Here is a 27,990-nt window from a genome sequence, read left to right on the forward strand (position 1 = left end):
TAGACCCTGAGTGTTTGGGGGGTTACGGGCAGAGCTAGCGTGTACAGGCTGTGTGTGCACAGTATGATAAGGAAACGAAGCGGTAGGCCAGGGGCTCAGAGCCGGCTTACTCAGTGCCACCATGTTCTAGCCTGAACTCCATAGAGCCCAAGAATTCAAAATTTGACAGATTGTGAAGAAGGGGTATTTGTCAAAGCAGGTTGATAGAAGGCATTTATTCAACAGTCGATAGCTTCGTTTATAACTTTAAAAGTTTCAGGCCTTTGGAACGTGGGCCTCAATTTTGTTCTTTTGTCAGGGCCCCACCAATGTTAGAGGATGACCTAGCCGGGAGATATGTCAAAGCTGTAACTATGGATTTGGCAGTCAGTGTGGAGGGGATATTTGAAGCTGAGGGAGAGGCAGTCAAGGGTAAAGAGGGCAAGTCCTACATTCAGACTTCCTGATATGAATCCCTGATCAGCAAACTACTAGCTGTAGAACTGTGGGCTATCTTTCTGTACCTCGATTTTCTCATCTGTAAAATGGGGGTGTTAATAGCCCCTATTTCATGGGATGGTTTTGAGGATCAAATGAGCTCATACATGTAAAACACTTAGAACTAGGCTTGGTGTAGAGTAAGCTCTCAACACCAAGGGAGTCATAAATTACCCGGGGAAGGAATAGAAAGCAAGAACAGACGGGTTCCCTCCGGGGAACCTTGGAAAGATGGAGATACAGAGAGGGTGGAGAGTGTGTCCCAGCACCCACCACCACGCCTGACAGGTGGTACATGCCCAGTAAATGTGGATGGATTTGAAAGGGATCTGAGAAGGAGCACGTAACACACTGGATGCAGCAGAAAAGTCAAATGGGGGAGTACTAAGGAGAGGCTGTTGGATTCATAGTCAGGAAATACCTTAGAAAGATGTTTCAGTTCACAGGAAATCAGACCTCAGTAAATTAAAGAATGAAGGGAAGATATTTCTCTCTTTAGTTTAGCTTAGTAACTCTAGTGGAAGCTATGCTTTAAGAAATTAGTGTTAGAGAATGAAAGCGATAAATAGTAGCTTGAGGGGCAGGCAGGGTTGAATGAAAGCTCTTTTCTGTTCAAGGAAGTAGGGCAGATTTGCTGCTAAGAGAAAGAAGGCATTGGAGAGGAAGAGAAGATTAATGAAGCAAGAATCTAAGAGAAGGATGGGAGGAGATGGAATCAAGAGAAAAAGACCTAGGGTGAGTCTTACAAAAGGATATTCTGCCTGGGGTGAAAGGAAACAGGATCGTAGATAAGAATATAGAGAAAGGTTGAGGGCTGGGAAGTTGAAGTTCTTAAAGTTTAAAGTGCAGGGAAACTTTAATTTCCAGAAGAGCAAATAAATATTAACAGACTAGTAGGAAGCATATTCCTTTACCCATTGTGGTAGATACCATGAGTCTGCACAGTCATTTGAGTGCTTGGCTAGCTGATCTTCTTATACTACAGAACAGTAGTTGGCAAGCCACATACAGCCTACAGGTCAAATTTAGCCTCCTGTCCCCAAACTGAACTCGGGTTCATTCACCCATCGCACAGCAAAGCCAATCTACTGACACTGGATTCTGGTGAAAGAAAGTACAGTGTTTATTTCCTAGGCACCAAGCAAGGAGAACTGGCAGTGCGTGCTCAAAAGACTCAAGCTCCCTGATGGCTTTTGGGCAAGGGTTTTTAAAGGCAACATTAGGGGTGAGGGTTGCAGGGTGCATAATCAGCTTGTGGTTCTGATTGGTTCGTGGTGAGGTCACAGGGTGATGTCTGGGGAATCGCAAATCAACAGTCTTCTGGTTCCAACCAGTCTGGGGTCTACGTGTTAGTGGTCAGCAGTTTCCATTCAGTGGGGGTCCTGGTTTCTGAAAAATAACTCAAGGATGCTTGTCAGATTGTTATGTATAGCCCTTGAGGAGGAACTAGGAGTCCTGTGACTCTGTTTTATTGTTGAACTATGTTCAACCTACTGTTAATTTTCTTGCTTGGCTGCTTTCCTTTGTTTCTGCATTATCCCTCTACTCTAATCAAGTGCTCTAGTCTGCTCTTTGGAACTCAGGGAAGGCCTAGGACACTAAAGCTTTTTCTACAAACAAGAAGCAGGGGACATGAAGGGGCTTGTACAAGGAGGGCCCCGTAGGGTTCTGCTCAGTTTCACTTCTGCCTGTTTTTCTACAGCCTGTGAGCTAGGGATGGTTTTCACATTTATAAATTGTGGTAAAATCTACATAACATAAAATTTACCATTTTAACCATTTTTAAGTATACATTTCAGTGGCATTAAGTACATTCACATGTTGTGCAACCATCACCATCCTTCACCTTCAGAGCTCTTTTCATCTTAAAAAATGGAAACACCGTACCTATTCAACAATAACTCCCAATTCCCATCTTCCCCCAAACCCTGGCAACCACCAATCTATGTTCCGTCTCTATGAATTTGACTACTCTATGTCTCTAAAGTGGTCTGATCCCCAATTCCACTGTGTGTGTGGTTGTTCCACACACATCCAAGCAATTCTCAGCCATCAGTTGGGGGTCCTACAGTTCAACGCAATCCTGACACCATCTGCATGGAGATAGCATCAGATCCCACAGGGTAAGTGTTCAGTTCTACAAGTCTGCCAACCTCCTTCAGACACCAGTTGCAAGCTCAGGCCATCATCTGTTGTGCTTCTGACCGACCAGCTATAGATGAGAGGTTCCAAAGACTCCTCTTTGGTTTCGATTAATTTGCTAGAGTGGCTCAGAACTCAGAGAAACACTTGATTTAGTAGATTACTGGTTTATTATAAAAGAATATATAACTCAGGAACAGCCTGATGGAAGAGGTGCATAGGGCAAGATATGGGGAAAGGGCAGGAGTTTCTATGCCCTCTCCAAGTGCACCAGTCTGCCCGAATCTCCATGTGTTCACCAACCTGGAAGCTCTCTGAATCCAGTTCTTTTGGGTTTTTATGGAGGCTTCACTGCATAGGCACGATTGATTAAATCATTAGCCACTGACAATTGATTCAACCTCCAGCCCTTCTCCCTTTCCCAGAGGTCAGGGAGGTAAGACTAAAAGTTCCAACCTCTAATTACATGATAGGTTCTCCTGGCAACAATTACCCCCTCCTTAGGTGTGTTCCAAAAGTAACCTCATTAACATAACAAAAATACCTTGATAATTCTCATCACTTAGGAAATTCCAAGGGTTTTAGGAGCTCTGTGCCAGAAATGAAGATGAAGACCAAATATATATATATTTTTTATTATAAATCACAATAGTACAATATCTCATATAAGTGGAATTATACAGTTTTTATTCTTTGTGACTGACTTAGAATAAAGTCCTTGAGGTTCATCCATGTTGTTGCATTTCTCAGAATTTCCTTCCTTTTTAAGGCTGAATAATATTTCATTGTCTGTGTATACCACATTTTGCTTATCCATTCATCTGTCAATGGACACTTGGGTTGCTCCCACCTTTTGGCTGTTGTGAATAATACTGCTATAGATATGGATGTACAAATATCTGTTCTAGACCCTGCTTTTAATTCTTTTGAGTATATACCCAAAAGTAGGATTGCTGGGTCATAAATTAGTTCTATTTTTAACTTTTTGAGGAACTGCCATACCATTTTCCATAGCAGCTGTACTGTTTTCCTTTCTCTGCAATGCACAAGTGTTCTAACCTCTCCACATTCTCACCAACACTTATTATTTTCTGTTTTTTGTTTTTGTTTTTCATAGTAGCCATCCTAATAGGTATAAGATGATTGCTTATTGTGGTTTTGATTTACATTTCCCCAATGGCTAGTGATGTGCTTATTGGTGGCTATTTATATATTTTCTTTGGAGAAATGTCTTTTCACAACCTTTGTCCATTTTTGAATTGGGTTGTTTGCTCTTGAGTTTTAGGAATTCTTTATATACTCTGGATATTAATCTCTTAGGAGATACATGATTTGTAAAGTTTTCTACTATTCTGTGGGTTGCCCTTTTACTCTATTCACAATGTCCTTTTGCACAAACATTCTTAATTTTGATGAAGTTCAATTCATCTATTTTTACTTTTGTTGCTTGTACTTTTGGTGTCATATCCAAGAAAATCATTGCCAAACTCAATGCTTGAAGACTTTCCCTTATGTTTTCTTCTAAGAGCTTTATGGTTTTAGTTCTTATGTTTAAAGTTTTTATCCATTTTGAGTTGATTTGTGTATGCAATGTAAGTTAAGGGTCCAGCTTCATTCCTTTGCATATGGATATCTTTCTTCCAGCACAATTTGTTGAAAAGACTATTCTTTCCCCATCAAATGGTCTTGGTACCCTTATTGAAAAAGTCGATCATATATGTAAGTGTTCCTTTCTGGGCAATTCATATTTTTTAATGTTTGGAAAAAAATCAAAAGAAACATATTTTGTGACATGTGAAGATTTTATGAGATTCAAATTTCAGTGTCCATAAAGAATGTTTTATTGCAATATATCCTGGCTCATTTGTTTCTGTATCATCTATGGCTGCTTTTGCATTATAGCTGCAATGTTGAATAGTTGTGACAGAGTCCATATTCCTGCAAATCCTGCAAATATTTACTATCTGGCTCTTTAAAGAAAATGTTTGCCAACCTCTGCTATAGATAGAGGATAAAGAGCTGTAAGATGTATTTCTCAGACTCTCTCACAGCTAGGTGGTAGGCAAGTGACCCAGTTTCCACAAACCAGATTTATGCACACAGATTTGCATGTGGAAATGACTCACAAGAGGCAGCCACATGTGGGGAGATCAAATTCTCTGGTAAGTAAAGTAGTGGGTCATCCAGTTCTTACACTGAGGTTGTTGGAGGGTTCTGGCATCTGATTGTTTATATCATCAGTGCTGAATGGCTGAAGGTGGCTGCAAGTGATGTCCCACTGGAAAGGTTCTGTGGTATGTCAGGGCATTTTTCTGACTGTGCTTTTTCTGGCCTCTTTGTTCCTGACTGTGTAGCATCAAATCCTAGTTCTCTGTTCACTTTGGAGAATCTGTGAGTTGCCTGATGTTCCTTTAATAAATCTCTTCCTACTTCAACAGTTAGAGTAACCTCTGTTGTCTGCAACCTAGAACCCTGACTGATATATTCAGTAAAGACAATTATATTATACTCAGTAATATTTCCTCAAAAGGTAGAGTAGTGTTTTCTGAGAAAATCTTAATTCTAATCATGTCTTTTCTACCAACTTTTATTGCCCGTAACCTTCCAATATCTCTAAAACTGATATAATGAAATTTATAAATCATAAGGGGATATAATAGAGATTACCAAAGGAATAGATGCAAAATTTAGATGCAAAAAACAAAACTCTGAGTGAGAAACCATAATTAAAATAGTACACATAATTGTAGGAACTTCACTCCCAGACACTTTGATTTCATTGCAACTGAAAGAAAAAGAGATGTTTCTGAGAAGAAAGAAAATTAAGTTTCAGGACTCTAACTTTGTAGAGCAGAAATCCTGAGAGTAATTCAGAAGATAAGATTGTTTATCATGGAAGTGATTTTTTATCATGGAAATTACATCTTGGAGGTGATGGAGGTGAGCATATAGGGAAAGGGGGAATGCTCTAGACCTAGAGGTAATAATTCAGAATTTTAATCTCAGTTTTTCCACTTAGATGCTGAGTAAATCACCTCATTCAGAGCTGCTCCCTTTTCTTCCAGTTGATGATTACACTCTTGATAAAACAAAGTGCTCAAATTAGGATGCTGGTTTTATTGTTATTTATGCCCGCTCTCCATTTTCCCACACAGTCATGTGGGTGAGTAATAGTGACATCACCACAGAAACAGAACTCCTTACTCGAATTCTGCTTCAGGAATGTGCATGATTTTCAGACCCCTGTTTTTTTTCCTACAGGATATGTCTCTCTATTATTAGAGATTTCCACTTTTTCTTCCTAATTTGAACACACTGGTCCTATTGAGACAGTAATACTTCTCTCCATGTTCACCTCTCCCATAAAAAGGAAAATTTTCCAGTCCTACTCCACATGAGAAAAGTTGAGAGAGCGAAATTAAGAAAGTACTTTAAAATGGAATTAAAGTAAAAAGCACATACACATCCTAAAAGTTGACAAGATGATTCTTGAAGAAATCAGAACAGATGAAGAAGCAAGGCCCAGAAAGTCAGTAAGCTAGTGCCACATGAAAGGTCGATAGGGAAAATAAAAGGTCTCTTCAGAGAAAAGCATACTCTGGCAAAGGTAAGAAGAGGGTTTTGCTCTTGAAGTTCACGCCCAGTGGACGGTGTCACTTAGGCAAAGAGCAACCTATGCAATTACTTGTGCCACAACCAGCTAGTGACAAGCAGTATCAGACATCTGAGAAATAATTAACTGCTTGCCCTGCATTTTCAGCCCACAATTAGACAATTGTGAGCGCAATTATTTGTGTGGGCAATTTTGTAACAACAGATAATTGTGACTAAAGAGCTACCTGCATTGTGAAAGGGAGATATAATTGGGGCCCTCTTTTAATAAGTTTGTGTTTTAAATCTGAGCAAGTGTATAATTTGATTCGTGGAAAGACACCTGTGACTTTTTTTTTAATTACACTTTTATATTTTAACAAGTGCTTTCCCTAGTCTGTTTGTGGGCCTCGCTGCAGCATCATTGGCACAGTACAATCATCATAAAACTGTAAAGAAATGCCACATCACAGAAGGACCAATCATGGATGTTATCCAGAACACATAGGTATTCTATAGCCAACACAGAAAAGGTACAAATAAGAGACCCAAAAGCCGAATCCAATGATTTGCATCATGCTTGAACTGTAAAGAAATCGACCAAAGGGCATCCAGCTCAGTGCCTGACATGTGGAAGGCACACAGCGAGGATTTCCTGAATTGATGCTGTTAAAAATCCCCTCCCTTTGTGCCCTCATAGTATTCAAAACATGCCTTTACTTAGCCCCCAGTGCTTTGTGTTTTTGTTTGGTTTTTTGTCTATCTCTCCTTACACCTTCTGGGCTATTGGAAGAAAATGCTCATGTCTTTTTCATCTTTTATTTTCCTCAGTCTATTTCCATCTCTGACAGCAGAAAATGAACTCAAATTAGTTTAAGTCAAACAAAACAAAACAGAATGTCTGGCCAACAGAGGTAGGCTCTCAGCAGGGCTCTCTTCCTTTCCTCTATCTCATGAGTCAGCCCTCTTCAGGTAAAGTGGCCTCATTCCCTCTACTGTGGTTGGGTATCCTTCCTGCAGGAGGGCAGGATAGGCTGATGGCTCTCAGTAAGACTGCCAAGGCTTACTGATCAGAACAGATGAATGTGACTCCACACCTTAACCTAAAATAAGTTACTTAACGATTTTGAGTCTCAGTTTCCATATCTATAAAATGGGGACAATAATAATATTTACCTTATCAAGTTGTTGTAAAGATTAAATGAGATAATATATGTAAGGAACTCACCACGGTGTCTGACACATAAAATGTGCTCAATAAATGTAAGCTATATTAGTTTGTTTTTGTTTTTGTTTTTAATGGAGGAAGCAGGGAGAGAGGTATGACTGTAGACAATTCTAGACTTATAACATCCTAATTTAGTGACCCCAAATGAAAGAGGGAGCATTTGTATCACAGCGTCTATAACAACTTCTCAGCATACACAATTTCGAGGAAGGATTCTGATTAGCTAAGGCTTACTGAGAGTTTACTCTATGACAGGCACCATAGTAAGAGTTTCCATGCATTATCTCAATGAATTTTCACCGCAACTATGATGTAGGTGCCATTTTTATCCTCATTTTACAGACAAGCAAACCAAGGCTTAGAAAAGTTTAGTACAGGACACAGAGGTTGGCAACCCAACTACTCAACTCTGTATTGTAGTGTGTGTTAAAAAAACAAACTTCAGCTGAGTACATTTTACAGGTCTAATTGGCTTCACTGAACAATTCACGATTTGGGCAGTGTCCCATCTAGCAAGTGCTCCAAAGGGCTACTGAAAGACAAGACAAGGAAGTCATAAATAGAAAGAAGGGATTATTTCAGATTAGGTCATTTCCCTTTTGGGAAAAAATTGTCTTATTAGGTGGGTTACCTCATCTTCCTTTGGAGGATGCAGAGGACCCATGTGACAGATTACCTCATTGGTGCTGACCAGAAAATTCCTGGCTGACCAGTTAAGACTACATTTCTAGGGGAGGTTGAAGCTTCATAGGTTAGGTATTAAGCCCCGATTTGGTGGCATGGCCTAGCATAAGTGACTCCGTATTGGGTCTGTGACTTTTCTTTTTTTTTTTTTTTAAACAATTCCCCCTCAGCTTAACTGAAAGAGGTGATCAAAATTTAAGACATTAGCACTACGCTCATCTACTGCTCTGAAGTTTTCAGTTTTTGTTGTTCCTTTGTGTGGTATCCATAAATTATGACATATTTGCTTAATCCCTGTGATATGCACAGGTCACAGCTTCAGGCTCACACTCTCCAGTCAGTCATCCTCTTCAGTTCTTTTCTGATGGTCCAACCTTATGGAGATCATTTGCTTGGTGGTTAGTGCCTACGGACTTGTATTTAAAGCTTTTGAGAAAATACAACACACCGGGGAGATTATAATGATTCTAATAAGCACGATAATTCCCAATGTCTGGACACCCAAACCAATCAAAATCAAGTAAGTCAAAGAAAAGGGCCGTTGAAGGAGTCACCTTTTTAAGCCAAGCAGCTTGCTCAGTGATCTTGTGTAATTGCTTTCAACTTTCCCAAAAGTGCACGGGTGGCATTGACCACAGCATAGACTCCTCGCTTAGCTAAAAGATAATCAAGGGTTATCCTATTGCGGAGAGCAACTTTGGCCAGAGAGTCTAAGGATCTTTGTTGGGCGGCTGTTGTCTTAATGATGGAATCTGCAATATTTTTGAGAGTTAAGGAGAAACTTCTGATCATGTCCTCATTTGTGTTTACTCCTAGCTAGGTAAGTATGGCCCTGCCAAAGGAGGAAGATCCTGAGTCATAAGTGCTTCCTGCTAGGCCCGTTCTTTCGTTTTTTTTCTGAATTTTTGAATTTTATTTATTTATTTATTTTATACAACAAGTTCTTATTAGTTATCCATTTTATACATATTGGTGTATATATGTCAATCCCAATCTCTCAATTCATCCCACCACCACCCCTGCCCCCTTTTCCCCGCTTGGTATCCATACGTGTGTTCTCTACATCTGTGTCTCTATTTCTGCCTTGCAAACCAGTTCATCTGTACCATTTTTTTAGGTTCCACATATATGCATTAATATACGATATTTGTTTTTCTCTTTCTGACTTACTTCACTCTGTATGACAGTCTCTAGATGCATCCATGTCTCTACAAATGACCCAATTTCGTTCCTTTTTATGGCTGGGTAATATTCCATTGTATATATGCACCACATCTTCTTTATCCATTCGTCTGTTGATGGGCATTTAGGTTGCTTCCATGACCTGGCTATTGTAAATCCCGCTAGGTCCTTTCTAACTCAATGATGTAGATCCAGGGGAATCAAGAAATGAGCTCTCAGTTTGCTTGTGAAAATGTAGAGGCACTGTTGGATAACCTGAGGCATTGCCCGGCTGTGTGCCAGCCATCTAGGCATTCTTGACACAAGAAGAATGATAACCAGCACAGACAAAGACAAACCCTGTTGGGGCACAATCATTTTCATTAAGGAGGCACTTTTAATGGATTCATTCTCAGGGATTGAGATCTCCTAGTGGATGGGGCCAAATCTGATCCAGATAGTCATGGGAACGTAGAGGTGCAAATGTACTAAGATTTACGTAGGTAATTGTGTCTAATTGAGTAAATACAGGTATGATCAGAGGCAGGAAAAAACAAGGCACAAGTCCTGGCCATAAAAGTTGAACTCTGTAGGAGACTTTGGGGTGGGCTGGGAGGGTTGACTGTAGTTTGCACTGACATTGGGAATAGAAGAGAAATTGGTCACAGGGAGGATCAGGAAATCTCTGGTATCATGGATAGATCAAAATCTTTGATGACAAATCCAGCAATCTGGAAGTTTACCCCCCTTAACTATGAAACCTGGGAGATATGGATAAGGTGTTACCTTTCCAGGCCAACCCCAGAGTAAAGAGAAGAAAAAGAAGGAGGAAGGGTTTCATGTTTAGTTAAAGTATGAAGTCTCATTCCAGCATCTTAGGTAGAAGCAGTCTACTTCGAAACGAGCTACTTCTCTTTCTCGTCAATTCGATTTGGAGGTCTCCAGTGTCTGGTCTCAGGACCAGGTGTCAGGTGGAGCCTTTTTTAGCCATGAGAGAAATGTGTACCCAAGGCTCCATGCCTTCTAGTTTTGTAGCAGTGTCAGTGGTCAGAGCATTTGGTAAGGTCCCTTCTAATGGGGCTTGAGGGCTGTCTTCCTCTGATGATGTTTCCAGAATACCCAGTCACCAGGCTCCAGACTGTGACCAACAGAATTGAGATCTGGGAAAACTTCTTCAACCTGTCGATGATAGACTTTAGCATAAGACTTACAGTAGCTTGTCATACAAGCATGAGACATGCTGGTATGTCTCATGGGATCAGCTCAAGGGATCAGCAGAAAGTTGCGTACTAATGAACACTGGTCTACCGGTGACTGTGGAGATATGACTTTTGTTTTCCAAAGAGAGTACTGCATAGAGTCAGCAAAGCCAGAGGCATTACCTTAGGCCAAGGGAGTCCAGTAGTTTTCTCTTGACCTTGCCCAATGATTAAATGTGATACAGACAGTATAATTCCAAGAAGTTTACGAGGTTTTCATTAAGGCTTGTATGATTTGTCCTGTGAACTGGGTGCCTCAATCACTGGAGATAAGGGAAGGTCTACCCCAGGTGGGGAACACATTTTCTAATAGTTTCTTTGCCACCGTGAGGTCATCAGCCTTGTGGCAGAGGAAGGCTTCAACCCATCTGGAAAAAATCTACACAATAACAACATATCGATCACACATGTTAAGTGGCAGTCGAATAAAGTCCAGCTACAGGTGTTCAAAGGGTCCGGAGGGAGGAGGTCTGAGGCCTAAATAGTATTTTCAGGATTATGGACCTGGCACATCAGATATTACTATTTTTGCAGTTTTATCAAAGTCTCCCCACCAATGTCTGTTCATAGATTGAATCATCTTAAATGCACTATGATGGGGGAAGGAATGAAAAGCTGAAAAATGGGGTTTGCCAGGGAGTCGGGAAGAACCAAGTGGCTGTCTTGGGTTTCCCATAGCCCTGACTGTTCATTTAGTCTACAACCATTGTTTGCCTATCTTAATTTCTCTGATTCAGGAGCAGACTGTTGCCATGTTACAAGGACATCAGGATGACAAAAATCTGGCAACAAGGGGTCATTCTGCAGAGGCAGAATGGACTTCATTCACAAGAGCCATAATTTTTATAGACTTTGTTGCTGCTGCCCTCACATGAAAGTCAGCTAGGGCATTCCGCTGATACTCACTCAGGTTCAGTCCTTTTAGTGTGAGCATCAATTCTGAAGACAGCAGTTTCAGAAGGGAAGAAAATAACAGTAAGAAGATCATCTATAATACTTGTTGCCCACTGTGGATTGGGGTCCCAGCGACTGTAGGAAAACTCTTCTGTTTCCATAATATCCCCAAATCATGGATGACTTCAAGACATACCAGCAGTAAGTGTAAATGTTAACAGTTTGTCCCCAGATAACTGCTGTGATCTGATAAGGGCATCTGCTAATTGAGCTGATTTAGTTTGTGGGAGGTTTTCTCTTTCAAGTCATTCATGTTGGGTTGTAATAGCATAAACAGCTTGGAAATTTCCATTGTCATTTCTACAGTATAACCCATCAACAAACAGGATTAACTCAGGATTGGTTAAAAGGGGTACCTTATAAATCAGGACGCAGTGTCACAAAATGAGATATTCTTATCTCATAGTCATGGGCTCACCTTCATCACGTAGACGAAATAGAGTAGCAGGGTTAAGAATGTTGCAACATTTAAGATGGAGATTAGGAGGTGGAAGCAGAAGAATCTCATAGGATGTTAGCCTGCTTGCAGAGAAATGTTGTGTCAGTTCAGAGTTAAGACAACTCTGGACTACATGAGGAGATTGTAAATAAACATTATTTCCTAGGGTTAGGTCGGCTGAGGCTTCCACAAACTTCCACTAACAGGCAGGAGCAACTGAATCGAGTTGCCTGCTACAATAGGCAACAGGTCTGTGTTTATTACCGTGTCCTCGCATGAGCATTTCCAGAGCCTGGTTCTCTCTCATGCACAAAACGAGGTGAAATGTTTTGAATCATTGGGCAGCCCTAGGGCAGTGGTTCTTGCAGAGTTTGTTTGTCTTATAAAAGCCTGCTCATGTTTATCTTCCCAAAGAAGGGGTTCAAGGACTGAAAGTTTAGTAAGTTCCTAGAGTGGGGAAACAAATGGAGAAGAATTAGAAACCCATAGCCTGCAATAACCAGCCAAGCTTATTAATCCATGAAACTCTCGCATAGTTGCAGATCTAGGAAATTCTTAAATTAGCTTAAACCTTTTTCGAGATAGCTGGATTTCTTCAGTGCTTAGGTTATGACCTAGATAATGAGTGGTATCTAGAGATAATTATAATTTTTCCTTAGTGAATTTATGTCCCTTTTCAGCTAATCTTTTACGGATGCCTCTTGGGTAAATGAGCACAGTAAAAAGTCATCTACATATCGTAAAAGGATTGATTTCCAGGGAACTGAAGGGAGCTTACATCTTGGGGGAGAACTTGGGAGAGTACTTGGGAGAAATAAGAAGGGGCCTCAGTGAACCCCTGAGGCACGACTCTCCAGGTATATTACTGACTGTGAAACTGGGTCCCCCGACTTCGAGTTACCCTGCTGAGCTACTTTGTTCCCTTTCTTTTTTTTTTTAATTGAAGTACAGTTAATTTACAATGTTGTGTTAGTTTCAAGTATACAGCAAAATGATTCGGTTATATATATATGGATATATAAAAAGATATATGGATATATAAAAAGAATAGATATGGATATGGAGAGCTATATAATATCTCTCCATATCCATATCTATTCTTTTTCAGATTCTTTTCCCTTTAGGTTATTACAAAATATTGAGTATAGTTCCCTATGCTATATAGTAGGTCCTTGTTGATTATTTTATATAGGGTAGTGTGTATATGTTAATCCCAAACTCCTAATTTATCCCTCCCCCTCCCCTTTCCCCTTTGGTAACCATAAGTTTGTTTTCTATTTCTGTGGGTCTATTCTGATTTGTACATAAGTTCATTTGTATCATTTTTTTAGACTCCACATATAAGTGATATCATATGATGTTTGTCTTTCTCTGTGACTTACTTCACTTAATATGATAATCTCTAGGTCCATCCATGTTGCTGCAAATGGCATTATTTCATTCTTTTTTATGGTACTTTATTGCCTTTCTTGTCCTGCCCCTGTTTCCCTCAGGATTGAGGAGTATCAGAGAAAAGGGTGGATTGAAAATGAGTCGGACACTTCCCAGGTACAAAAGCCCCTTCATGTCCCCTGGTTCTTATTTGTAGAAAAAGGCTTTAGTCTCCTAGGCCTTCCCTGAGTTCCAAAGAGCAGACTCAAGCAGTTACTAATTAAGGAAGTGAGGAAATGGAGAAACAAAGGAAAAGCAGTCTAACAAGAAAAGTAATGATAGCCTAGGCAAAAGTTCAGTGAAAAAACAGAGTCCTAGTTCCCCAATCCATATACCAATCGGATTACTATATCCAATTATATACTAATCAGATGCATACCTCTGAGTTGTTCTGTAGAAACTAAGACCCCCCCGCCCAGGTGGAGGATGGTGACTCATGCTGACCACAAGCACATAGACCCCAGACTGGTTGGAAACAGAAGGTTGATGATTAAGATTTCTAAAACATCATCTTGTTACCTCACCACTAACCAATCAGAAGAAAGTCCATGAGCTGCAGCCCTCAACCCAAATGTTGCCTTTAAAAAACCCTCCCCTGAAAGCTACTGGGGAGTTGAATCTTTTGAGAATGAGCCACCTGTTCTCTTTGCTCGTTGCCTGCAGTAAGCGCTGTGCTTTCCTTCACCACAACCTGGTGTTAGTAGCTTGGCTTTGCTCCTCATGAGCAAGTGGACCTGAGGTCCGTTTGGTAACAATTGTTCCAAGAAAAGGAAAATAGTTGTTGGTTATTGGGGTCTATGAATGCTGCAAAATGCTGAACAAAGGTCTACAACAGTAAACAATTTTGAGTCTGGTGGGACTTGTGACAAAAGGGTATTTGGGTTTGAGACAACTGAGAAACTGGGAAAACTCTCTTGTTAATAGCTCTTAAGTCCTAGACAAATCACCATCCCCATCCATTAGGTTTTCAAACTGGCAGGATCTGTGTGTAGCAGGGGTTGGTACAGGGAATGACTAACCTTTGGGTAATTACATCTTCTGATATGAGTGTGAGGCCCTATATGGCCTCAGGATTCAGTGGGTATTGAGGTAATTTAGGAAGATGTTTAGTAATATCTACCTGTATCTTTATAGGCTCTGCACTTGTTATTCTCCCAATGTCAGCACTAGAAATTGCCCACAGATTTTTGGACAACTCGATTAATTTAGGGGACTTCTGTGGGAATTCTTCCTCTTCTGTATCATGAACAGATTGCATGAACATGGAAGATCAGGTTCAGGTTGGTCAGGAAATTCTAAAGTGAGGTCTCCATTGGAAGCAAAACGTATTAGCCCTTTTAATCTAGAAATAAGATCTCTGCCTAATAGATTGACTGGAGTTGTGTCAAATAGCAAAAAAAGAATGCTTTTCAGTAAAAGATTCTGGAGTCATTTATACTGGTTGAGATAGAAATTCTCTCTGAACTTTATTAGCTACCCCCACTATGGAAACCTCTGAGGGATTTGTTGGCCTATGAGAATGGTTTAAAGTAGAATGGTTTAAGGTAGAAAGAGTAGCTCCGATATCAACTAGAATTTGACAAGGTTTCTCATTAATTTTAATTTCAGTTTCCCCTCCGTCATTTAAGGAAATTACTGATAATAGTTTACTGGAGAATCCCTTGGGGTCCTGTCAACCCTGGGAACAAGCCGTATGGGCCCTCCCTTGGGAGTAGACATGGGGGCACTCGAGTTGAAGAATTTGCATAGGATCTTGGAGGACAATCTTTTTTCCAGTGTCTCAGTTGATTTCAAATGAGACAAAGGTCCTTAGGCCAGCATTTTGGTGGTGGACCCCTAGGAGGGTGTAATACGAGAGGCTGAGAGATATTATTTTAGGTCTCTGGTCTTGGAGCTGTTATAGCTTTAAGGCCAACAGGTTGGCAGATTTTTGCTTGTGGTCTTACTCTAAGATCCTTTCAAAATGCTCAGCTGTGGTCATGAACTCAGTCAGGTTGTTGCCTCACCCCGGCCCCCATCCTATTTTCTGCCTTTTTATCAATCCACTAATCCCAGGAGATAACCATTTACAAATAGGGTAGCTAGAGCATGTTGGGTGACCCTACTTATGTGGAACCTAGAATGCCACAGGAAGAGGGCTTCTAAGTGGGCCTTAAAATCTGCCAAAGATTCAACTTTCTTTTGTTTGCATGATTGAATAATTGACCAATCAGTGCAGACAGGGGAGACTCTAGGAATGGCTTATAAAAGGTCAGTTGCTATTTTGGGAAATTTTTCTGGTCAAAGATCTCGAATATTATTCACAGGGCTTTGCTATTTTGCTTCCTGCATCCATTTTTGGTCTTCACCAGGTCCTATGAACACGTGCACAAGTTAATAAAGTTCTGGCATCCCGGGATCATAGACCCCAATAATGACTCTAAATTCTTCAAAAAAAAATTGGGGGAGTCCTCCACAGTTTAGGAAATCTCTTAACTGTCAGTCTTTGACAAAGGGGTGAAAGATACCTGAGGAGGTTGTCTGCAACCTCAGGTATTCTTATGTTAAAAAGTAACCGTTTAGGGGGCTTCCCTGGTGGCGCAGTGGTTGAGAATCTGCCTGCCAATGCAGGGGACACGGGTTCGAGCCCTGCTCTGGGAAGATCCCACATGCCACGGAGCAACTAGGCCCGTGAGCCACAACTACTGAGCCTGCGCGTCTGGAGCCTGTGCTCCGCAACAAGAGAGGCCGCCATAGTGAGAGGCCCGTGCACCGCAATGAAGAGTGGCCCCCACTTGCCACAACTAGAGAAAGCCCTCGCACAGAAACGAAGACGCAACACAGCAAAAATAAATTAATTAATTAATAAACTCCTACCCCCAACATCTTCTTAAAAAAGAAAAAAAGTAACTGTTTAGTAGTCTCTTCAAAGTAGAAAGACACCACACAGAGAATCAGTAAAACATGAGATAAAGAAGGATAGAGGGGAGCAGTGTCACGTCAGTCCTATTGTCTTTTGCTTTAGGTGCTTCTTGTATTTTTAATTTTTTATTAGCCTTTTATAACGAGTCTTTTACTGAAGCTATTTTGGAATTTGAAGGCTTTTGGAAGTTTCTGCATCCCAATTAATATAGGTATCCCATTCTGTTTAATTCAGGAAGCCTTACTTTCAAATGCACTTCCTAAATGAATTATTTTGTCTAATTGGAACATTCCGCATAATGGCCATTGTAATTCTAGGTTGTTTTAGTAATATTTTTCCATTTTTGTAGATCTTTACAGTTTCCAGGATTATAGTTCTCGGACATAAAATAAGCAGGTGTGCTGGAAGGCGTCACGCTTGGTTCTTTAGAAACTAAAGATCCAATCTCTTTTAGCTGGCCTTTATCTACACAAAACGAGACAAACAAATATGTGCACTTCAACACTCCAGCAGTAACAAATTACTGCAGCTTGGCCAAGAAAAAGGCTCTGTGCGCACCACCACCAATTCCCAATGTGGAACTTGGGACTGGAAGAAAGGATCGAACAAGCAGACCTCAAATGAAGGCTGCAGACTGATTTCAGATAAATGGGGAATCGTAGCTGCCACCAGCGGTTCCCAATGTGGAATCTGGGAACAGAACCAAGGGCTGCGGGTTTCCAATCAAATGGGGAATTGTGGCTCAAACTACCAACAGCTCCCATCGTGAAACTAGTGATTCTAGACAAATAGGGAATGGGCTGGAAAGCCAATTAGATTGGGAGCTCCACACAAAGAGAGCAGAGTTCAGAATCGAAAGAAATTTACCCACAGCCTTTGGAAATGGTGAGAAGGATAGTGAACTCAAAAAGGGGTTCATGGGGGGCTTCCCTGGTGGCGCAGCGGTTGAGAGTCCGCCTGCCGATGCAGGGGACACAGGTTCGTGCCCCGGTCCAGGAGGATCTCACATGCCGCGGAGCGGCTGTGCCCGTGAGCCATGGCCGCTGAGCCTGCGCGTCCGGAGCCTGTGCTCCGCAACGGGAGAGGCCACAACAGTGAGAGGCCCGCGTACCGCAAAAAAAAAAGCGGGGTTCATGGGTACCATGCTTGTGGGGTCTTTTGTCCCCAAATGTCATCAGAAGTTCACTTCAAATCCCATTGGTGCCACCAAATCTGTTTTAAAAACTAAACCAAGTAAACTTTAAAGATCTAAATGGCTTTGTTGAATATTCATGAATCAGGCAGCATTCCACCTAGCAAGTAAAGGGGACCTCCAAAGGGCTATGGAAAAGGAAGGATTTTTAAAGGCAGGACAAGGAAGTCATAAACAGAAAAAAGAATTATTTCAGGTTAGGTTATCTTCCCTTTGGGAAAAAAAGTCTTAGTAGTTGAGTTAGCTCATCTTCCTTTGGGGGATAGAGAGGGATACCATGAGAAAGTTTACCTTATTTGTGCTGACCAGCAAATTCCTGACAGACCTGGTTAAGACTACATTTCTGGGGGAGTCAAAGCTTCACTTAGATTAGGTATTAAAGTGTGGGTTAATGTGTGGCCTAGCATAAGTGACTCCATTTTGGGCCTGTGGTTTTCTTTTTAAAATGTGAAAGCAGGGGTAGACAATATGTAAACAAATGAATATAGTGGTATTTTAATAAAACTTCTTTTATGGGCAGCAAAATTTTTTATAATTTTCATGTGTCATGAAATATTATTCTTCTTTGGATTTTTTAATCACTTAAAAATATAAAAGCCATTCTGAGCTCAAGGGCTGTACAAAAACAGGAAGTTGGTTGGATTTGACCAGTAAGCCACTGTTTGCTGATGGCTGGCTTAGTCACTTTCCCAAGGCCACACAGCTAAAACGGTGGACCCCAGCATTAGATCCAGGTGGTGTGACTCTGTAGTCTGCACATTTAACATGTCTCTCATTTTGTAAAAACGTGCTAGTGTTGAAGAATTGAGTCAATAAGACTATAAGGAAACATTGAAGACTTCGAGATAAGCAAAAAAGACTACTGGATAGTTTTTCAGCGGAATGCGGGAGTCAAGAATGTGACTAGGCTATTTTACAACTCTGTATGTTGTAGCAAAGCAATAGCAATGCAAATAATTCTTGACTATAGACATGCAAATAAATTCTATCTGGTGGAGGAGCAGCACTACCCCACTGTTAAAAAGTCAGTTTTGTATACACTTGTACGTTCATTTCAGTATTCCTGATCCATACGTATGTCTATTCTTTGGATTCTCCTTTTGAACTGGTTGTAACATCTGCCCGGTTCCATCAGTAAATAATGAGTTAAATAAAATCTTTACCATGTATTCACTTGATATCTGAGTGAAAGTCAGGATTTTACCATTTTGAAAATTATCTTCTTAACAGTTTTGAAGGTCTTCATGAGATGCCCAATGGATTCACCTGACAGAGTTGGTTGAACTTACTCTCTGTTTTTCTAATTTTAATTGTATTTCTACTAATTTTGTGTTCTGATTTGTTTATGGCCAATTAGTGTTTCCCCACTGGTGAGAGCAATGACTGGGAATTTGATTTATGGTCTGACTATTTAGTAATTTCTGTAAAGGGATTATTGGATTATAAAGATCTGTAGACATGTGTTCATTTTTTTAATGTTTGTTTATATGTCTATTTGACTATTTTGAGCTAAATCAAAGGTGAGAGAGAAAGAAATTTGAAGATGCTACACTGCTGGCTTTGGAGACATGGTAAAGGGCTGCAAGCCAAGGAACACAGGTGGCCTCTAGAAGCTGGAAAAGGCAAATAAGTGTATTCTCTCCTAGAGCTTCCAGAATGAATGCAGCCCCTTTATTTTACCCCTTTTCAGACCTCAGACCTTCAGAAGATAGTAAATATGTGTTATTTTAAGTCACTAAGTTTGTGGTAGTTTGTTACAGCAGCAATAGGGAACTAATACAGATTCTTTACCAATATGTCCTCCTTTCACCAGGATATAATAGTGAGGAGAAAGGATACTTGGGAGGAGCTGTTATAACAAAGAATCCATCAGAGGAAACTGAGAGTTCAACATGCAGTAGCTTTTCATTTGCTAAGTTGTGATAATCTCTCATTGACTGAGCTGTTGCCAGGCAAGGAGAAATTCTTCCTTCCTCCTGCTGGGGAGTAAAATAGTACCCTTCTTCCTGTTGGAGTTGCAAGGAATATCTTTTCCTGCTGGGTCTGCAATTGGGGTCAAGTGCTAGAGCGTGAGATCTCCCCTTTCTGGTCTTCCAACTCCATTTTAAATGAAGTTTCTATTCATTAATTTTCACACTGCCATCTGAAGCCTGTCAGTCTCACCTCTCCTCCTGGCTGCCTTTTCCACTTTTTCTGTTTATAAGTAGTGTCCTGACTGGACTGCCCACCAAGTTCCTCTTTCTGGTCCAAGGATTACCAGGATGCTGCACATACCCTGAGAGGAAGGAAGTCCTTCCTGAACCAGCGCTCCAGCTGTGCACATCCCAAAAGATGTCTTCCTCCAACTGTGTCCTTGTGATATTGTGATATAATAAGAAATATATATTTGGTCTTCCTCCCCAGTTTCTGGTACAGAGCTCCTAAAATCCTTGTAATTTCCTAAGTGATAAGAGCTGAAAGGAACATCTTTTGTTATAGTATTTAGTTTTTGTCCCCAGTTTCTGAAATCGCTCTAGAACAATAAAGGTGGAAGGAGTATATTTTGTTATTCATAACAAGCCCCTTCCAACCAGAAAAAAGTTTATGTGAATGAAGTGATTTTTGAAAAGTCCCTAAGGATGGGGGCTTTTTGCCAGGGAAACCAACCATGTGATTAGAGGGTTGGAACTTTCAGCCCCACCTCCCCAGCTTGAGGGAGGGGAGAGGAGCTGGAGATTGAGTTAATCACTAGTGGCCAATGATTTAGTCAATCGTGCCTACCTAATCGTGCCTCCAAAGGGATTTGGAGAGCGTCCAGGTTGGTGAACCCATCCACATGCTGGGAGGGTGGCATGCCTGGAGAAGGCTTGGAAGCTCTCTGCCCCTTCCTACACACCTTGCCTTGTGCAGCTCTTCCATTTGGAGGTTCCTGGGTTGTATCTTTTTTATTTTTTTAATAGTTGATTTACAATGCTTTTTTTACTTTCAGATATACAGCAAAGTGATTCAGTTCTTTCAGATTCTTTTCCATTATAGTTTATTACAAGATATTGACTTGTAAAGTTAACGTCAACTTTGCCAACCACCTTGGCTTTTATGTCCCACCTCTACATTTTTCTTCACTGTTTACTGAGCACCTACTGTGTGCTGCTTAATGCAGGGGACACAACTAAATTGTCCTCCTTAGTCCTGCTTAGAACATCCAGCTCACAACAGCCCCATTTTTGGGGGGTGGGGCACACCACGCAGCTTGTGGGATCTTAGTTCCCCGACCAGGGATTGAACCCCTGCCCTCGGCAGTGAAAGCACTGAGTCTTAACCACTGGACCACCAGGGAATTCCCTGTGCTATACAGTAAGATTTTGTTCTTTATGTGAGTTGTATCTTTTAGAATAAAGTAATAAACATGTTTCACCGAGTTCTGTAAGCTGTTTTAGCAAATTATTGAACCCGAGGAAAGAGTCATGGACACCTCCAGTTTGTTGCCAAGTAGGACATGAGTTGTGGGTAACCTATGGACCTACTGCTTGGGATCGGCATCTGAACTGGGGACATCTTGTGGGACTGAGCCCTTACCCTGTGGGTTCTCATGCTACCTCCAGGCAGATAGTGTCAGAATTGAATTGAATTGAATTTTAAGGCAACCAGTTGGTGTCTGCAGAGAATTGGAGAATAGCTTGGTGTGGAAAACCCACTGGTTTGGTGTCATAAGTGTTGTGAGTAAAAAGAGAAATGAAGTTTTCTCTTTCATTCCTTCTTCCCTCCCTCAACCCTACAAAATAAGACAGTCCTTTAGAACTGTCCCTTTAGACTCACAGACAAAACAGGAATATTTCCTTATTATACATTGCTATGGTTTCTGGTCTCCATACAATATGCATGGATTTTGTTTATAGGTGGGGGGAAGCTATTTTTATTTAAAAACAAGAAAGAAAAAGTTATGAGACAGCAATCCCAGTTTTATTAAAAAAAAGAAAAGAAAAAATTGTGTGTGTATAAGAAGACACTGACATTTATGGTAGACATTGCCAGTGATAGGATTACAGCTCATTTTAATGGTTCACTTTCATAATTTTCCAATTTATTACAAAAATAATTTTTTAAAAAGATACATCATACATAGCATCCTCATATTTTGTATTTTTTCATGATTCCTTAGCGATCCACCAAACTGTAAGGAAATCATGCGTGAGAAGCATGCAAGTCAGATTGACTTGTCTGGGGACCAGAAGCACATCAAATAATCCTAAAAACACTTATCAGAGCTGCAAAAGTAAAGAACTAAGGATCTGGACCCAAAGCCAGGCGATGCAGCTGTGTTCCCAGTACATTAAGTAGCACCTGACACACAGATGGTGCTGAGTAAATGAACAAGAACTCTGAGTAGCCTCTATTATGCCAAAGTTACCCTCTATGACACTGTGCGTGGATTTTCCTCTCTTTTTGGTCCGATTCTGTGGGCCTCTAGAGAAGGAAACCTCTCTCCCTCTTTCCTCTACCAGGTAGGACTTGGCATGTCCGAGGAAGCACAAAATGTTTTCATTCTTGAAAAGTGTTGGAAACTGTGTACGCTTCACGGTCAGTTAGACTTGGCCCCAAATCTCAGCTTCCCCCTTTCAATTGAGGTCTGCTATCTATGGAGCATCTGCATATATCTATGCACACAAACACACTAGGATTACAGAGGAGCTTACCACCTAGCTATGCAGTTCTCAGGGGTACTGTTTTCTCTTCTGTCAAATGAAGCTGGTAATTACCAGGCAGGGCTGCCTGGAGTATTAAATGAGACAGTGCTCAGAAAGCACCTAGATGCTTGGCAAACATTAGCTGCTGTTTTTGTTATTATTGTGTTGAATTGGATTTAAAGATAAATGACTGTCCTATAATGTTTTCGGAAATCAACAAATGTCTGAGCCCCTATACGTATATGCCAGGCACTGCACTAGGTAGGAACTTTTAGGATTAGGAAGGTGGGTACTATGCTCCTAGAAATCATTATCCATATCTTTACAAAGGTAATCATGTTTTCCTTGGTGACACCAGTCTGGGGATAAAAATTGTCAAAAGTACAGTCCTAGAGCTGTATTTCTTAGGTTCTGCCCAACCTATCCGATCATAGGGACCCCAAGTCTTCTCAAATTCCATTAAAGTCAGTGTGTCACCTTTGCTGGCCAATGCGTCCTCTCATCCTGGCATGTAGTACCACTCTTGCTGGCAAAAGTAGAGCTGATGAAACCAAAACCATGCAACTCAGATTGGGACTTGAACCCACGGTCTTTTAATTGAGATCACACACCTGGTCTCAGGACTTAATGAAGCTCAGGTTCTTGATGTCTTGTTGCAGAAAGAATTCAGTGAGAGACAGAGTGTTAGGTAAGAAGTGGATTTATTTAGAGAGAAACATACTCCACAGATAGAGTGTGGGCCATCTCAGAAGGTGAGAGGTCTGAAATATGTCATGGTTAGTTTTTATGGGCTGAGTAATTTCATAGGCTAGTGAGTGGGAAGATTATTCCAACTATTTGGGGGGAAGGGACAGAGATGTCCAGGAATTGGGTCACTGTCCACTTTTTGACCTTTTATGGTTGGCCTTAGAACTGTCATGGCACTGGTGGGTGTGTCATTTATCATATGCTAAAGTATTACAGTGAGCATATAATGAGGCTCAAGGTCTACTGGAAGTCACATCTTCTGCCAGTTTGGACCTAGTTGGTTCTAACCAGTTTTTGTCATGTCCTATGGCTATGTCATTCTTTTAAAGGTTTTGCTGTGCTCCGTTCCCTCCTGTTTCTCTGACACCAGGTGAGGTCTCCAATCCTTCTTCCTGGGTCTAGTTGCTTTCTAGACCCTTTCGCTGTACCATCTATCTTTCTGCTGGAATTAGGTCCAGACAAGAGCATAAGAATCCCCACATGAATGTCTCACTGGAGCGAATACAGTGGGGCTTCATCTGTGAGGAGGAACCACAGCAGAGCAGCCATTCTCCTCCAACAGCTTATAGAGCTGCTAACAGAACTGTTTTTGTTTTCATCTCTCCTCTCCTCAGGACTCTTTCAACAGTCCTGATGAGGAGACCATGGTGAACAACACAGTCCCCACTGTAGGGGAGCAGAAATGACTGCTGTGAAACATGTCTCTTTGGCATAGTAATTGTTCTAAGCTGTTATTTTCTGAGAAACAGCAAACTTGGGAAGAGCTCTGGAAACCAAGTAGGAGTTGCTCTTTTGTAGGAAACTTTTACATTTGTAAAGAAAATCTTCATCTGTAAGGGTGTCTCCCTCTCTGTGCCTGGAAGAAGAGGATGACAAAATCTCTAGAAACAGTTATCAGTGGAGAAGGCAAAGACTTAAACCTGCATCACAATCACCCTTGTCTTACTGTGCTTTTCCTGGTAATCTCCCATAACTGACTCTCCCTACCATCAACCCCTCTTTTGTCTTTAGCTGAGGATGGTATTTAAGGTAAAAGCTTGGATCATTTTAGCAAGTTACTCGGATTTTCTGTGTTTCTGCCATGTATACATGTTATTAAATTTTGTTTCATTTTCTCCTGTTAATCTGTCTTATGTCAATTTTAGTTCTTAAACCAGAAGAACCTAGAAGGGTAGAGGAATATTTCTTCCTCCCAGACCCTGCTTTCCTCTGGGCTGATAACATGGCTCTCTCTGCCTGACTTCACTTCCCCCAGAGGCCTCCTTTGTTCTTCCTTTGATCCTTTCCTGGACAGAAGTTCCTACCAAACCTCTAGACACACCCCACTCCTGAGTCCTTAGACTCTCAAGATGGAACCCCTGCTGCACAGTAACTGAAATACAGGTAGAGCAAAAACTATGCTATTTTTAAAATCACATCTCGGTAACTAAGCCCTAGACCCTTTAACTGTACCCCAAGTAATGTGATTTCAAGACCCTTTAGTTCTTGGGTCATCCTCTCAGGACACTTTATAATGTGTCAATTGTTTAAAAAATTAGTCGTACCTTTGTTAAAATGTTAAGGAAGACTTTATTCAAGACTATTGCAGGGCTTCCCTGGTGGCGCAGTGGTTGAGTCCGCCTGCCAATGCAGGGACACGGGTTTGATCCCCGGTCCGGGAAGATCCCACATGCCGCAGAGCAACTAAGCCTGTGCGCCACAGCTACTGAGCCTGTGCTCTAGACCCCGTGAGCCACAACTACTGAGCCTGCATCTCACAACTACTGAAGCCCGCATGCCTAGATCCTGTGCTCTGCAACAAGAGAAGCCACTGCGACGAGAAGCCCCCAAACCACATCGAAAAGTAGCCCCTGCTTGCCGCAACTAGAGAAAGCCCATGTGCAGCAACGAAGACCAAATGCAGACAAAAATTAAAAAAAAAAAAAAAAGGCTATTGCAGTCAAAGTACTGTAATAGGGGAGAAAGATTCAGCTCATCTCCAAATACAACCAAGATAGTTGGGGATTTATAGCCAGTGAGCTGAGTGAGGAGTCAGTGGATGGAAAATTACTAGGAGGCGACATCAAGGGTAGAAGGAGTCTAAGTAAACTGACTTAGCAGGATTTCTTGCTACAACTGCGCTAGGTAGGCTGAAGATAAGACATGGGCCAAGGTCAAGACCTAGCTGAAAATAGGTCTTAGAGGAGCCTAAGTTTGGTCAAGGAGAGAATCTTTGTTACAGTATTGCCTGTTTTAAAATGTGGGTGCTGCAGGAATTCCCTGGTGGTCCCATGGTTAGGGCCTGGGTTCGATCCCTTGTCAGGGAACTAAGATCCCACAAGCTGCACAGTGGCCAAAAATAAATAAAATAAAATAAAATAAAATGTGAGTGCTGAAACTGAAAAATGTAACACAGACATGATCTGATCAGTGCATGGTCTAGAAGGGTTCTGTACTTTCTTGATATGAGTGCTAAATTTCTGTAATGTCTAGGGTTGATGTGAGATTGTTGGGTAGCCACAGAATCCCATTATATGGTTGGCTCATAATTAAGATTGCAGGCAACTAAAACATCAGGTGTTTACTCACAAGAATTCTCTTTTCAATCTTTCCATCATCGTGCTACTAATGCTGAAAACTTGGCCTCTGTGCATCAGTACTGAATCAAATCTCAGAGAGTTTTGGGTGAAGTAGAAAAGAATAGCTTTATTGCTTTGGCAGGCAAAGGGGGACACAGTGGGCTCATACCCTGAAAAACTGTTTGTCCCAACCTGGGAGGATTTGATGAATTTGATAGCAATGGTTCAAGGGCAGAGGAGTTGCTGATTAAAAAATCAGGGTGTGTGCAGGGCCTCCACTCTTTTAATCTGGTCTCAGGTGGTCTCCTGATAAGCCTCTCTAGGTTATCAAACTGTGATCTTCTCTGGAATGAAGAATGCTAACATCTTCCATTTGTTGGGGGTTTTAGTTCTGTAAAGAGCTCAAAGATATTGTTACCTGGTGTATCCCTTCAAGGGGAACCAGGACCTTGCCCCAAGGCTGCACTTGTTTGTTTCAAGGCTGCACTTATTGTTTCTTGGCTGCTCCTCCCTTGTCTCTGCATCCCCTCCCTTCCCTGATTAGCAACTGTTCAAATCTGCCCTTTGGAACTCAGGGAAGGTCATGGAGGCTAGAGTCTATTCCCTACAAACAAGAAACAGGGAACACGGAAAGACTTCTGTGCCCGGGAGCCCCAGGGTCCTGCTAGGTTTCACTACCCAAATAATCTTGCTCAAATATAGACCTGAGTGTTTTCCAGCTCCAGCCCTGGAGGGTACAGAATCAAGATCTTGATGCCCAAGAAGAACCAGATTGCCTCTTATTGACTCATTTTTAAGGAGGGACTGATGGTGGCCAAGAATGATATCCACACGCCTAAACACCCTGTCGGGGAGGAAGACATTTTCCTCTACCCTTCTAGGTTCTCTTGACTGGTCTAGGGGTTAAACTGACATGAGACAAATTAACAGGAGAAAATCAAAGTTTAGTAACATGTATACATGGGAGAAACCCAGGAAAACTGAGTAACTCACCAAAATGGCCAAAGCCCTCATCTTGAATACCACTATCAGCTAAAGACAAAAGAGGATGTTGAGGGTGGGGAGAGTCAGTGATGGAAGGTTATCAGGGAAAGTAAGTAAAAAAGGGTGAGTGTGATGCAGATTTAAGTCATTGCCTTCTCCACTGATAAGTGTTTCCAGGGATCATGGTCATCCTCCTCTTCCAGCAAGGAGGGAGACACCCTTGTAAGGTCAGATCGTAACAAACGGCACCACGAAACAGAGGAAAGCTTCAAGTGAGCTTTATTAGGGAGCGCTCCCGGGCGAGGTTCACTGGTCCGAGAGAAAGGGGCCAGAGAAGTCGCACCTGGGCGAGGGTTGGGCAAGATTTTATAGGGGAAGAAGGGAAAGGGGTGTGGTGAATCTGGGAGGGCGCAGGGTGTTCCTTATTTGGTGGTCTTTTCGGGTATCCTGGGGGACCGTTAGTCCCGCCCCTCGAAAGGCGGGAAGGCTGGACTGGGTTCAAAGTCCCCAGGTCAGTTCCTGGAACTGGGTGGTCCGGAATGTCTCCAGGGCAGTTTCTGGAACTGGGTGGTCCGGAGAATTTTGGTCTGATGCAACCTGTGAATCTGATTGTGTTCCCCTGCCTCGGGCCAGTTGGCCTTACAACCCTTACAAATGGAGATGTCCCTTACAAAAGGGCAACTCCTACTAGGTTTTCAGAGCCCTTCCCATGTCTGCCGTTTCTCAGAAAATGACCACCTCAAAATAATTAACATGCCGAAGAGACATATTTTGGGGTGGCAAATTCTACTCCCCTATAGCCTGGAGCTGGCAGATAAGAATGCGCCCAATCTTCACATTATGAAGGCCATTCAGTCTCTCAAATGACAAGGCGATGTGAGAGAACAGTTTGCCTGAAGACGTTTCTATTGCTACCTAGACCACCTCAAAATAATTAACATGCCAAAGAGACATATTTTGGGGTGGCAAATTCTACTCCCCTATAGCCTGGAGCTGGCAGATAAGAATGCGCCCAATCTTCACATTATGAAGGCCATTCAGTCTCTCAAATGACAAGGCGATGTGAGAGAACAGTTTGCCTGAAGACGTTTCTATTGCTACCTTACCAAGGAGGGTGTCCAGTATCTCTGTGATAACTTCCACCTGCCCCCTGAGCCACAGCTGTCTTGAGACTGGCAGGTCAAGGCCCAAGGGTCTGGAGAGAGAGTGACCTGCAAGACTCACCTGAGGGGACGCCTACAGAGACACCTACAGAGAAGCTCTGTGCCCCCTGGTGTGGACAAGAAAATCAAGGCTGGGGCCGGATCAGCAACCAGATTCCAGTTTAGAGGTGAATTTGGTTGTGGATATGGTCAGTTACCTCAATAAAGTTGGAGGAGATTGTTTTATGTTAAATAAATCTACAGCCAGAAAAATGTGTGTGTGTGTGTGTGTGTGTGTGTGTGTGTGTGTGTATTTATATAACAAGCAGAAACCTGTGGGACCCTTCTGGGTACAAAAGCCCCTGTGTCCCATTTCTTCTTTGTAGAAAAAGGCTTTGGTCCCCTAAGACTTCCTTGAGTTCCAAAGAGCAGACT

The 27,990-nt window shown here is 41.7% G+C and overlaps 1 pseudogene; it reads left to right on the top strand.

Moving 5' to 3' along the window:
* The window catches only part of LOC112394420 (40S ribosomal protein S10 pseudogene), a 39,336-nt pseudogene extending 11,555 nt beyond the window's left edge, over positions 1-27,781 (top strand).
* Positions 27,782-27,990: the final 209 nt, after the last annotated feature.

The sequence above is a fragment of the Neophocaena asiaeorientalis genome, unplaced genomic scaffold (genome assembly GCF_003031525.2).
Source record: "Neophocaena asiaeorientalis asiaeorientalis breed wild unplaced genomic scaffold, Neophocaena_asiaeorientalis_V1.1 scaffold134, whole genome shotgun sequence".
NCBI lineage: Eukaryota > Metazoa > Chordata > Mammalia > Artiodactyla > Phocoenidae > Neophocaena > Neophocaena asiaeorientalis.